The sequence below is a fragment of the Nycticebus coucang genome, chromosome 21, assembly GCF_027406575.1.
Source record: "Nycticebus coucang isolate mNycCou1 chromosome 21, mNycCou1.pri, whole genome shotgun sequence".
Lineage (NCBI taxonomy): Eukaryota > Metazoa > Chordata > Mammalia > Primates > Lorisidae > Nycticebus > Nycticebus coucang.
In genome coordinates this window covers 50,666,220-50,679,954 of record NC_069800.1, presented here as the reverse complement: position 1 = coordinate 50,679,954, position 13,735 = coordinate 50,666,220, and the positions used below count along the sequence as shown (strand labels likewise).

At 47.0% G+C, this 13,735-nt stretch overlaps 1 protein-coding gene across 13 annotated transcripts in view; it reads right to left on the bottom strand.

Moving 5' to 3' along the window:
* The window catches only part of TOX2 (TOX high mobility group box family member 2), a 138,799-nt gene that overhangs the window by 37,966 nt on the left and 87,098 nt on the right, over positions 1-13,735 (bottom strand). The gene's annotated exons all lie outside the window — the stretch shown is intronic.

The window sequence follows — 13,735 nt, the reverse complement described above, 5'->3', positions numbered from 1 at the left end:
TGCTGGGGGCAAAGTGAAGACTGGTCTCTACCAGGTTTGGGAATCATTTCTCAGGGTGTTTTTGAAAGATACAGCTGTGGATCAATGGGATCAAGGTCACCTAGTGAGAACATGCTGAAGGGCATGGCCGATTTGCTGGCTGGAATTAATCTGCTTCTCAGAGCAGGGACACAGGAGCAAGTGAGAACGTGTCAAGCCTACAAGGCAGGAAAAAGGCAGCAGCTTGGGAGGGGTGGTCTCGTGTGCAAAGGCATAGGGGCCCGAGGTCTGGGGTTCCCACGGGAGAAGAGAAACCCTGTGGGATGGAGCAGTGACCATCTTAGGCTGACCCTTTGGACTCAGAATCTCTACTGGGAACCCCACAATTTTCTGTCACCCTGTGTTTTTTAATAAGGCCCAATTCTTCTAGGTTAGTGGCTGGCAGTCCTGCAGATATCTAGCTGGAGACTTTTTACCCACCTGTTCACACTGTGTCCTCCCGTGACCTCTGAAAATAGGTATCACTGATTGTCCCTCACTTGGCATATTTGCAACCCTGCTTAAGCAGCTGGAGGAAGGTCCCATATAGAGGTCCCTGGTATCCCCTTGTCTGTAGGTTTGCCTTCTTTTTCCTGTTGCATTTTGCTTCTTCTCCTGCTTTTAGGAGACAGGGTCTCACTCTGTCACCCAAGCTAGAGTGAAGTGGCACAATCATAGTTCACTAAAGCCTCAGACTCCTCAAGCAATCCTCCTGTCTTAGCCTCCTGAGTGGCAGGGACTACAGGTGCAGCCACGATGCCTGACTAGTTTTAAAAAGTTTTTTATAGAGATGAGGTCTCAGTGTGTTACCCAAGCTGGCCTTGAACTCCTAACCTCAAGCAATCCTCCCACCTCTGCCTCCCCCAAAGTGCTGGGATTACAGATGTGAGCCACCATGCCCAGCTACATTTTACTTCTGACTCTGCTTAGGCCCTCGGTGCCCAGCTGCCTATAGAGTCTCCTCAGAACGAGGCATTCTGCAATGGAAGAAAATCTGGAGCTCTGGTCACAGGCTGGGGACTGCCCTCAGGCCAGAGTGCCTGCTTCAAGGCCTGCACCTACAGGAGGTGCGAGGGGCTGGGAAGGACCAGGAACCACAGGTGGAGGTGTGGTTCCTCTGGTTTCTTAGGGGACTGGGGGAGTCTGCAACTGTCCCAGGTGTGATGAAATCCTCAGGGTAAACAAAAACACAAGTGACAGTTCTGTGTATCCTCAAACAACGGAAAACTCCAGACTCAGCTGAGGACGAATAAAGACCAGTGGTCAGAGCAGGCTTCCACAGCTTCTGGAGGGCAGGTTAAACACGGTTGCTGGGCCCCACCCAAAGTCTCCCAGTCACTCAGTCTAGGGAGGGGCCTGACTCTGCATCTCTAATAGGTCCCCTGGGGATGTGGATCTGGCCAGCCTTAGGACCTCATTTTAAGAGCCAGCACAGCAGTCAAAGCTGCTGGAGCCCACCCAGACCCACTGCTGGGAGTGTGGGCTGCTGGAGGCTCACTCTGAGAGATGCTCTTGGCCCAGGGGAGGCATTTTTCCTAGGAAGTCCTTCATGAGCTCCACTCCCTCTACCTTGTGACCAAAGACACTCATACCTCACCTCAGGGACAAATGCCAGCAAGTCCATGGTCTAATTCAGGCTCCAGAGCGCCCTGTGCTACTAGGCAGACTTCCCTCTAGCATGGTTCTAGCATTCCCTCCAGAATGTCTCTTAGTCCTCATGACAACCCCATGAGGAAACTGCAGCCCACAGAGGCTGAGCAGTTAGCTGAGGTCACACAGCTGATTAGCACACAGCTGATACTGACCCCAGAGTCCTCCCTCTTAATCACTGGGTCTCCTGGCCTGGGGCTCTGAATGCTGTAGAGAATCTCTCCTTTGATCCTTCCCACCACTCCTGTAGGTAATTTGGGTTTTGTCTATTTAACACGTGAAGATAGCAAGGCTGGGAGGAAAGTGACTTGCCTCCCACAATCCATTAGTGGTGGCGGAGACAGGAGTGACCCCAAACTTCCTGACTTATCAGTTTCTGGGATGACAGGAAGAATGGACCATGCCTTACTGGGAGGGAGATTTCCTAGGCTCCGCATCCCAGGCCCACAGGTCCAGCCAACACACACACGCCAATGACAGCTGCTGATCATGCAGCCCAATAATTTTCCTTGCTACCAGGAGTTTGGAGAAAGAGTTATTTGGCCAAGGTTTTTGCCCTTCCCAACCCTGTCTCAGCTAAAAGCTCTGATCAAACCACACATAGGAGGGGGAGATAGGGTGAGTCCCACCTCTAGCTCAGAGGCCCAGGGATAACAGGTGGGGAGACAGATGCACAAACACATGGGCTCAAGGGAATAAGGGTCCCATCCTGCCTCCACCACTTGCCAACCATGTGTCTTTGGACAAGCTACTTGTCCTTCCAAGTCTCAGGAACACATCTATAAAATGAGGATAATGAGGATAATTCTGTCTCCCTCAAAAGTCACCCAAGATGGTGAGATAAGCCAGAATAGGCTAGAGGGTCCCCATCTGACTTACTCTCTAACAATGATGGAGGCAGCACTCTAATCTATGAGGTGTTTCCATACGCATTTGTTTTTCATTCATCTTCAGCCAGTTGGTCAGTCAGTCAGTCAACAAACCCTTTTCAGGCACTTGCTGGATCCTGTACACAAAGCTGAGCATTAGGAATATTCATCAGCACATTTGAGTCTCACAATCACGCCAAGGAGCAGACAGCATCAGCTCCATCTTCCTTGAGGCTCAGAGAGAGAGAGATAAACTTGCCCCAGATCACCCACGGGCGCAGAAGAGGGACGTGAGGACTCCAGACTAGCCTGGGCACCAAGCCACTGCCACCACCACAGCCCAGGCCAGCCCAACAGCTGCTGCGTTTAAATCCCTGACAGGGCAGTCTTCTCCTGGAAATGCTTCCAGCCTCCAGTCTTCTGTTGTGCATCATCGATGATGCTCTCTCGTGGTGCTTTAATATTTAGATGAGTTTTATTTGTCTTGCTGCCTTTTATAAAGACTCCCCGCTCTAAATGGACAGAGCCACAAGCTGAGAGACGAGAGCGCATGAGACGGGCTTTTTATTATCCAGCCCGAGCAGGAGGAAAATGACTCCAATAAATCTCAAGTTTTATGTGCTCCAGATATTCTGCGGAGCCAGAGATGGCTTCTCAGCAATACCGACGGTACATTAAAAGCTCATTTTCCCAAAAATGGTACTGAATATGCACTTGGAGGAAAGAGCCATTATACCAAGTCATATCGAGGCTGCAGCTGACGGATGTCGCTGTGATTTTTCCTGAATTCTCCCCTATGACTCGGGAGTGGGTCTCAGAGCTCACACTCTATTCAAGTTTGGCACCCTGCCTGGAACAGGCATTAAACACCTGGCCCTCGTGCTCTCCCTCTCCGGGGCTGGGGGTCATGACTCCAATTAGGAGCCTGGGAGGGGTGGAGAAGCAGTTTCACGAATTGCAGCAGAAGGGATGTGATTGGGTCTGAACAGGGAGGTCTGTGCATGAATGACATTTTTGCCTCTTGGGCTTTTGCTATGTGCTCTGGCCCCCGAGGCCACTGCCTCCAGGAAGCCTTCCTTGCTCAGCTGCCATCTGAGCCCACATCTTCTCCTGTTTCTCATTCTGAACATCCTCAGGCCATCATGCTGCAGTAACCAGGCATGCGAATGGCTCAACTCAGAGTTGGACAGAGTGGGTCTCACTCCTGGCTCACTCACTCCCTTGCTCATTCATTCATTCATTTATTCATTCACTCATTCACGTTAGAAGGCTCTGTTTGATAGTTACTAAGAGTCCAGGCTGGGGAGTTGGCCTGCCTGGGTTCCAATCTTGGCACCACCATTTTGACAAGCGTGTAGCTAAGTCCTTTACCTCTCCGGGCCTCTGTTTGTTTTCTCATCTGTAAATGTTAACAATAGCAACATCTCCGTTTTAGGGTCAAGGATTAAAAGAAATAGAGGGTTTAAGTGGGTGGCAGCCATGCAATAAGTGTGAAATAAACGTTAGCAGACTACAGTTGTAGGTAATTCATTCATTCATTCATTTAGGAAAAGTTCACTGAGAGGATACAGGGTCAAACACAGTATGATCCTTGACTTCCAAAGGCCAAAAGGAGGCCTCTGACCACATGGGCATCAATGGTGCTCCAGGGGCTGGACATCAGGGCTCTATTCTTGGGATTCTCTGCACATCACTGAACTGCCTATGCCAGCTCCTACCTGGCATGGAGGTTTCAAAGCCGAAAAGAGATAGGCACAGGGAAAGCCAGGCTGACAGAATGGCTGCTCTTCTCTGCTCCCTATCCCAGATGCTGAGCACCCCAGGGTGCCTTCAAATATTCCATGGCTTAGGTACACTGTAGGCAACCAAGATTCACCCTGTACTCAGCCTGAAGGGTGCAAAGAGCACTGGGCTTGGAGTTAGAGGCCCAAGTTCAAGTTCTGCCTTTACCCTCTTTCTAGCTATGCAACCTTGGACAATTCTCTTCCCCCCTTTGTTTTGTAATAAACAACAGTGAGGGCTACCTGCCAGCCAGAGAAAGGCACATTCCACAGGTCTAGCCTTCAGGCTGGGGTCGAGGACACTTGCATATTTCCATATTCACTGATCCCACCTTCACTTAATATATATATATATATATATATATTTTTTTTTTTTTTTTTGAGACTGTGTCTCACTCTGTCTCCCAGGCTAGAGAACTGTGGCATGAGCCTAGCTCATAGCAACCTCAAACTCTTGGGCTCAAGTGATCCTCCTGCCTCAGCCTCCCAAGTAGCTGGGACTACAGGTACCAGCCACAATGCCCGGCTAATTTTTCTATTTTTAGTGGAGACCAGGTCTTGCTCTTGCTCAGGTTGATCTTGAACTCCTGAGCTCAAGCAATCCACTGGCTTCGGACTCCCAGAGTGCTAGGATTATAGGCATGGGCTATCGAGCCTGGCCTAAATTTTCGATATATTGTTCATCATGGTATTTTGTGTTAATCTTCATTTTTCAAAAGACCGAGTTAAAATACAATTGAGCTTGATAGCTGAGTTTTTTGGCATCCTCTTAAATTTTACAGTTGAAGCAAGCATCTGACATGCTTCACCCTAGTCCCAGCCAAGAGGATCCAGAGAGGTTTTGAGAGAAGACAACTTCAGAATTGGGTCCTAGCACAGGCACAGGCGCTCATACAGTTGACAAGGAGGAAGACCCTTCTATGCAGAGGAAACAGCACATGGTGGTTTTCAAACAGGGGGGATTTTGTCCCCCAGAGGACATTGGGCAATGTCTAGAGACATTTTGTTTTTTGTTTTGATTTTGACTGCAGGGATGAAACTAGAAGCCAAGAATACTGGGCAGAGGTTAGAGATGCTTCTAGGCATCCTATGATGAACAGGACTATGCCCCATAACAGAGAATTATCCCCCCCAAAAGACAATACTGCCAAGTCAGGGGAACTCTGCCCTAAAGAACAAAGGTGGGAAACATCATGGTATATGATGTCGCCTCAGCCTGGTCTCCTGACCTCTCTAAGCCTTAGTTTCTGCATCTGAAAAACAGGAATAATAATGGTACGTACCTCAAAGAGTTACTAGGAGGCAATGGCATTGAGCCTTTATACAGCAGGTGCTAAATAAATGTCTGTGCTCCATCCATTCCTACTTTGAACGCATCCCAAACTTTAGAGCAAACGTTTCTTTTTCTAGAGAGACAGCGTCCCTGCATTCCAAAGAAAACTGGGACACGGAAAAGAACATGTTTTGCCCCTTTCTGACCTTTCTTGTACAGAAAACCATGAATCTTATCTCTCCAACAAACGTGATCCTGTTTGCAGAGAATGAGCCTGCGTGTTGGCTTATCACTGGCCGGAGTTCTAACAGGGAGTGAATTTTTATGACCTAGTTGTAAACCTTTGCGAAACCCATTTTTAAACTAAAGGATGCTGACAGATTCTTAACTACTATAGCTGCTAAATTAAGCGCGAGAGCTGGAGCGGGGTGGGGAATATGAAAGAAAACAGAAGTGCCCTAAAAGAGTTAGTGGAGGTAAAATAATGTTCATTAAAAATAGAAAAACAAACACATACACGCACAAAAAATCTTTTGTGTTCAACTTCACACTCGTACATCATAATGTTCCGGTAAAAGGCCATTTCCCCCTGAGATAATAAAAGAATTGAATTTTTCCTTATCGGTCATCTATTTTTCTAGCCGAAGCTATTACTCCCGCTCTGGGGTTGCTAGGCAACAAGAAATATTAATAGCAGCTTTTATTAGCTTAGCTTTTGCAGCCGAGTACCAGAATGAGAAAATGGGAAACATAAATGTGTTACATAAATCTTTCAACCTTTCAGAGCCGGTGTTAGTCTCTGTTTTCATAATGATTTATTGAAGTGATGGTTCATTTATGAGAAAAAGGAGTAGAGGATAAGAAAATGGAGCGGTCCCCTGCAGGAGTGTTTGAAAATAAATAATTATAGCAGGGGAGCAAAACCTGTTTAAAGCCATTTTTCTGAGTTTTATAAAATGTAAAAAGACATATTTCTTGCAGTTAATGCTTCTGAAAACCGGGGGAATAGAGACTCGCCTGGACTCTGATGAATACAAAGAAATCTCGGGGCTTCTAGTTACCTGCATTTTGTACCCTCGGAGGCCCATCTGGGAGATCAGTCTCCCCTCCTCCCACCCTCAGAGGAAAATTAGACAAAAACATGGCACCCGGGGAAGTCCATGCTGCCAGTACCCATGTCCACCCACTGCGTTGACTAAGATGGATCCTTACCCTGGCCACACAGCCAGGAAGAGTTGAGCCTTGGGCCTTCGCTTTCTTGGCAAGCAGTGAAACTGTCACTTTGTTGTTGCTTTTAAGCTCTGAGCCCTGACCCAGGTCCTTATGTAATTAATATACTTTCCCCTGCCTGCTGCCAGTGGGGACCCTCGGCTTCTGGGCTGATTTCCTAACACCCACTTAGGCCCTGCCTCTGGGAGCCAGGCTGATCCCTCAGAAAAGCCTACACCCAGCAAGTCAGCCTAGATAAATTTAGAGAGGACACTGAAGCCACCCAACCCCTGTTAATACAGTGAATATGTCAATAGACAGGGTAGCTGAACGTCTACTGAGAACTACTGTGTGCCACCTCACCTCATCTGATCATGGAATTTTCATAAGTTCCTGTGGGGCAGGTAACATTGCCTCCACCGTATGGATGAAGAAACTGAGGCTCAGGGAGGATTCACCCCTTGCTCTGGGTCACAGGGTGGGGAGGTAACAAGTGGGGAAGCTGGGGGTCGAGCTTAGGTTGGCCAGGCCACAGAGCCTATGCTCCTACCTTCTAGATGATGCTCTAAGCTGAGACAACAAAAACACACAGGAAAACCCATCATCATCATGGTTACATGGCCACACATCCCTGCCTCCCTGCACCCTTGCCCTTCGGCAATGCAACTCTGCCCTCTCTCCCTGCAGGAGGTCGGATCTATTTCTCCAGTCCTTGATGCTGGGCTTGGGCATTGATTGCCTTTGGCTGATGGGTCAGCAGCAAAGGTGAGGCCAGCAGAGGTTTGAGAAGCACCGGGGTCTCCCACTCTTGCTGCTCCCAGGAACCCTGTCACCATCACTATGTGAACAAGCCCAAGTCACCTCGTAATGAGAGAGAGATTCATGGCCAAATCACCCCCGTAGGTCCCAGCCGAGGGCCAACTGCTGAGACGTGAATAAAGCCATTCTAGACCCTGAGGCCCCAGGTAAGCTGCAAGCTGACCCCAAAAATCTCTCAAGTCGGTCCAGATAAAAAGGACAGAATCATAAGAAATAATAAAAATTTATTGTTTTAAGTTACCAGGGGTTGGTGGTTTGTTACACAGTGAAAGCTAAGTGGTACAATCATAAAATAAAATCAAACTCCAAACATGTTATGCGCTAAGAATAACAAAATGAATAGGTTCAGCTAGGGGATCACTACTGCCTCCTACAGCTCAGAATTCCAGAGAATCAAGGGTTGGGGATCTTTGGTCTCTTCTTAGAAAGAGACGATCTCTTGGGTCTCAACTTACAAGACTCAAAGACAGACAAAACCTCCTGGGGGAGGAAGGAAATGACGGGGATGGGAGATGGGAGTGAAAGCATTAGGAGGTATAGGAAGGACCTCCCAGAGGCAACACTCAGACCCTGCCCCAAAGCTCAAGACCTGTCCCCAGGAGTCACTCCTCCTACTGGGTCCTCATCCCTGTCCCATGCTCCAGGCATGGGAACTACCTCTACAGCAAGGTGGTCAAGTGGCAACTTAGGTACAGCTCAGCTTTCTCCCCAACACCTGCCCTAAGCTACCAGCCTTAAAGGGCTTGGGGTGAGGGTCCCTGGGCCATGCCCCCCAGCCTTCTCTGTGGCAAAGGAATAGTCTTGGCAAGATGCTTTGGGACAGGGGCCCAGAGCACCAAAGATTGAAAATTCAGCACTCAAGACTCTGGTCCAAGTTGACAGGATTTGAGTCTCCCAGGCCAGTGGTATATATGGTGGTGTTGAGAGGTCTACCCCACCTCAAACCCACATACTTGTCCAGTATGCCACAGTAGACAAAGCAATTATGCCCAATTTTCCTATTTGTTGAGTTCTCCAGAGCTGGAGTCCTGATCCTATTCCATAGATGGAAAAACTGAGGCAAGAGGAGAAGTAACTTGTCCAAAGTCCCAGAGAAAGCGAATAAAAGTCACAGCTGGGAGAATGTGTGAATGACATCTGTTTACCACCCTGTGCTCCGGGAGTCCCCCAGCTGAGCCACACAGCTCTAGTGACCCTCACAGCTCAGGTCAGGAAAATCCCCTAATTCCCAAATCACTAGACTCCATGGCTCATGGTGCATAGGTGGGGGACCTTTGTCAGAACTCGTTTCCCATCGGCCCCAGACTCCAGCTGCCCAAGGCTCTCCAGGAGTTTCTCTGGGCTCAGAAAAGGAGCTGGTTCCCCAGAAACTTCTCTAGGAATGTCAAGCTCTGTCCCCTCCCAGGATGATTCTTCTCCTGGGTAAGCCAGAAGCAGGAGTTCGAGCATTTCCCAAGGACGACTCCAAAATAAATGATTTCAGGCTTAACAGAAGCTGCTTAACAAATTCCACTCTTCGAGTTTCTTTGGGTATTTTAGAAACTGATTTATACATACAATATCTCTCTCAAAATGAGACAATCAACACAGGATAAAATTATTGAGTTATGAAAATAGGGGTCAGAAGGAGGTGCAGCACTTTAAATTAAACCGGCAAAATATATCTCTCATACTAAATTGACTCTTTTTGTCTTGGAAATGAATGTTTAATCAGTTAAGAGGCGAAGTTGAGGGAGAAGCCTTAAGCATATTTAATTTTGTAAAAGGAGCCCAATTGCAGTACTGTGCGTGATTCCTGTTGGCAGATATACCTTTAAAGCAGAAGGGCTGGCTCCTATGCACCTCGCAAAGCTGAGCAGGCTGGGGCAGGGCACCATAAGGAATTAGTGGCCTCTGGGATAAAAGCCAAGGGGGCTTGGCATTAATAAGAAGGCTGTCAAATGCTCTGGCCTCACTTACTTTTCCAGGGTTGACATTCATGGTGCATCTCAGTCTGTGCAGACAGCAATGAAGCACCTTAGCCAGCAGGGCACCCTCTGCACTACCTCTCAGTCACCTGGTGTAAAACTGAGAGGTGGGTAGGAGGAGACAGAGCTGGGTTTAAATTCTGGTTTTGTGCTTAAGTGCTGTATGACATTCATTTATTCACAAAGTGCATATAGAATCTACCCCGTGGCAGGCCGTCACTTCCTGGGAAATGAGAACCATACATCTGTGTCGGGACCTTTTCCAGGTACACACATTTGCTACATTTTTAGCAACAGGCACTTCACTTTCTCTTCATTTGCACCAGCAGTCCTCAAGGGCATGGTGCAGATCCCAAGGCCAGAACAATGCCTGGGATCTAGTAGGTGCTCAATAAAAGCAGCTGAATAACTGCAGATCACTATGATAAGTTGAAAATGTCCCCCAAAGATATCAGATCCTAATTCTTGGAGCTTGTAGAGGTTACCACATTTACAAAAAGGGTCTTTTTTTTTGAGACAGAGTCTCCCACTCTGTTGCCCTGGGTAGAGTTCCATAGCATCATAGCTCACAGCAACCTCAAACTCCCGAGCTCATGTTATCATCCCGCATTGGCTTCCCAGAGTGATAGGATTACAGGTGTGAGCCACTGTGCCTGGCCTGGAAAATGATTAGCTTAAGGATCTTGAAATGGGAAGATTATCCTGTATTATCCCCAATGCCCTATGTGCTGCCACAAGTGTCCTTATAAGAGGGGTGAAGGGAGCTTTTACTGACAGACAGGAAGACAAGGTGATGACAGAGGCAGAGATCAGAACGATGTCACTGCTAGTCAGGGAAGGCCAGAAACCCCCAGAAGCTAAAAGAAGCAGGATAACTTCTCCCCCAGCGCCTCTGGAGAAAGTGAGTTCATCTTAGTGCCTTGATTTCAGCCCAAGGATACAGATTTTGGACTTGCAGAGCTATGAAAGAATAAATGTTCATTGTTTTTTTTTTTTTTTTGTAGAGACAGAGTCTCACTTTATGGCCCTCGGTAGAGTGCCGTGGTCTCGCACAGCTCACAGCAACCTCCAACTCCTGGGCTTAAGCGATGCTCTTGCCTCAGCCTCCCGAGTAGCTGGGACTACAGGTGCCCGCCACAATGCCCGGCTATTTTTTGGTTGCAGTTTGGCTGGGGCCAGGTTTGAACCTGCCACCCTCGGTATATGGGGCCGGCGCCTTACAAACTGAGCCAAAGGTGCCGCCCAAATGTTCATTGTTTTAAGCCACCAAGTTTGTGGTCATTTGTTACAGCAGCCACATTGTTTTAAGCCACCAAGTTTGTGGTCATTTGTTACAGCAGCCACGAGAAACTAATACAATCACCTGCTTTCCCCAAATCTCCGTTCCCTCACAGCAGGAATACCTCCCTCCCTGGGTTAGGTTCTTGGAATCAACACATGAGAAAATGTTTGCAAAGCCCTCTGCATGGTGCTGGACACCTAGCACAGGTATTAACACAGATTCCCACATCTGTGAGTGCACGCGGACCCACACCCCTTTCACCCTGCAGTCCAGATGAATTTAAAAACTTTGTCTTTAAGGACCCCTTGTCTCTGCACCAGATAGGCCCAATGTGTATACACGTTCTTATCTGGTTTTCCCAGTTGGTCTGGGCACTCTCCCCTGGGTAATAGGGTTTGGCTTATCTTTCATTACATAAAGAGGGAATATAAAACTCAGTGAACCCTGGCAAAGTCTGACTAATGGAAGAATTAAGGCTATCTGAATTTGCGAAGCGTCTTAAACACGAGCTAGTTTTAAAGAAATCTGGAAAATGACTGCAGAGTGCCTATTTGGACAGAGCCCAACAAAAGCATTTCCTGGAAGGGTGACTAGGGGGTCATCTTCGATAAGCAGATAACATGCTTTGTAATTATCAGAGCTATTGTAAGCAGGTGGTCCAAAGAGTGTACCTGTGGGTGTCTGCAGTCTGCTCCTTTAGATAAATGAGACTTCAGGGAAAACACTGCCATTTGGTAACAGTGGGAATTCATTTTTATTGCTAATAACAATAGCAAATAGTCTCTGATTGTTTACTCTCTGCCAGACATTTGCTAAGACTTTACATACATTATCTCAGACGTATTTCACCACAACCTTGAGGTGGGTACTATTATGATTCTAAGACAAGGAAACTGAAGCCTTGAAGGAGGACCCAAGACCTGACTTGGGTCAGTGGGATGCTAGAGACTACACACCAATACTACCCTGCACTGTCTCTGCTAACCCCAGCACCAGAGGCCAGAGACATGGTGGCCTAGAACTGTAGCCATACTCACCCCTGCACCACGGCCCAAGTAGTACATGACAAAGCTGCCCACCTGGCCCTGTGCTTGCCTGTGTTCCCATAAATCCCAACTAGGGACAGTCTGGAGTAGTCAGGCTTTTGGTAGGAAGTGATTTGGGCAGCTAAGGTATAGATATTCTAACAAGGTAACATTAAAGCCACACGGCTGTGAGTCTGAATCACTAGTTCGAGAGGAGAGAGGAAGCCGAGGACCTGCACTATTGATGGGCCCAAAAGGAAAGCATCCAGGAGAAATGGAGCATCAATTTTACATCGAGGGAGAACCAAACACTATAAAACGCGTATCTTCAGTTTGTTTCTTCCCTCCCTCCCTTCTTTCTCTCCTTTTATTTCTCATCTAGCTTCAAAAAACAAACAAAAAAATGGGATGTGCCTTACAAAAACACACAGAGTATACCAGATGTTTTAAGCAAGGGAATTTGGTCGTAATAAGGGAAGAGTGACCAACAAATAAAAACAGTTGTGATTGGTGGAACATAAAGTGTGTGCCCTTTGGTCCCAGGCATCTGGCTGTGGCTTCTGACCAGTCATCACAGAAGTAAATACAATCCACCCAACACCACGTGACTCTGATAGGAAAATCAATTAAGGGGCCTCTCCTTCCCTGCTACAGGTATGTTTGCAACACAAGCTGACAAAACAGAAGATTGTTTCCTTGAAGACACAGTGGTTGGTTCTGCAATGCTTGGTCATGATCCTCCCTGGAAGACCCAAACAGCCATTAGGCCTGCTGTGAAGATAGGATGGGGTTGTGACACTTCTGGAGTTCCTGGATCAAACCATGCCTGAAACCCCACCTCCAAATCCCTAGATACTTCAGTCTTTTTTGCTTTAGTTTGAGTTTGGGTTCTGTCACTTCAAAATGAACATAAGAGATGTGACTAGTGTATACCATTAACTGTGAAGGAAGCAAAAATAAATACAAATCACAGTTGTTTAGGAGAAGCACTGGAATTCTCTTAAGGAGATTTTTCTATTATATAAAAATTGGTCTACTAATTTTCTACAGGTCATGATGGTTCAAATCAGGCATTCATGTTAAAAGAAAAAAATCTACTTAGCATGCGCGTCAGAACACTATGATCTAGGCTCTGCTGAGTTCTTTCTTTCACCCCATCTCTCCCTTGGCTTCAGGTTCTTCCTTGCCAGCCCATCAAAAAGAAAAAAGTCACACACTGCTCCCCAGCACGGATGAGCACCTACCTCCTCCTTTTCTATTCCCCAGCATGGAGGGTGTTTTCTTTCCTTTGTCTGCCTGCTAAATTTGTACCTATCCCACGAACTTTAACTCAGTAATTACCCTCTTCCCTGGCAGCTTAAACAAGATACAATTTAAAAAAAATTATGATTCCATGTACATGAAACACCAAGAATAGGCAAATACATAGAGACAGAAAGTAGATGAGTGGTTACCTAGGGCTGGGGACTTCAGGAAGCAAATTGGGGGTGATGGTAAAGATACAGTATTTGTAAAATTGACCGTGTTGATGGTTACACAACTCCGAATAGGGTGTGCCTTACAAAAACACACAGAGTATACCAGATGTTCTAAGCAAGGAAAATATACTGAATATACTGAAAGCCATTAAATTGTATTCTTCAGATGGGTGAATTGTAGGGTATGTGAATTATATCTTAATGAAGCTGTTAAAAATATAAATGAAAAATGAGAGAATACTATTAACAAATAATAAGAACCACTACCAAAATATTATACACAGAGCTCCCTAAGTGAGCAGTGTGACATCAGATTTCCCTCCATGCCCCTCATTCTGCAGACGCCATACAAGCAACCAAGTGA